Raw genomic sequence first — 611 nt, 5'->3', positions numbered from 1 at the left:
CGTGTTTGAATGTCAAGGATTATGGGGCAGGAAGGAGAGAGAAACCCTCGATCAGGTGAGACCTGGGATGACGAAGGAGAGCTTGGATTTATACCTCCTGCAAGGAGACGGAAAGGGGCTTACAAACTTCCCTTTCTCTCCCTGCAACAGACACCTTGTGAGGAAGGTGGGGCTGAGAGAGTTCTGAAGAACTGTGACTAACCCAAGGCCACCCAGCAATCTTTGTGTGTAGGAGCAGGGAAACAAATCCAGTTCAGCAATTAACAGTAAACAAAAAACACCGCCAGTCCCGCTGCTTAAGAACACAAACTTCGATACTTACCGAGTGCGCTACTGTCTAAAACAATTGTTCCTATGTGTACAATTGTATTTTCTGTATATGTATATTATTAGTGATTGTACTTTTTGTAACTTTTTGTATTTATGCATGTCCATAACTGTTTTAAACACCGCGCTTAATTTCACTTTCCAATTCACGTAGTAAATTAGTAAGTAAGTTTGTGTATTTGTGTTCTTAATCAGCGGGACTGGCGGAGTTTTTTGTTTATTGCTAATTGCTGTTCAGTACGCTCAAGTCCCATGTATAGCGTAGAAACAAGTCCAGTTCACCA

Source organism: Sphaerodactylus townsendi, linkage group LG15, assembly GCF_021028975.2.
Source record: "Sphaerodactylus townsendi isolate TG3544 linkage group LG15, MPM_Stown_v2.3, whole genome shotgun sequence".
Classification (NCBI taxonomy): Eukaryota; Metazoa; Chordata; class Lepidosauria; order Squamata; family Sphaerodactylidae; genus Sphaerodactylus; species Sphaerodactylus townsendi.
The sequence above is the reverse complement of the archived record's forward strand: the minus strand, read 5'-3'. Positions refer to the sequence as shown.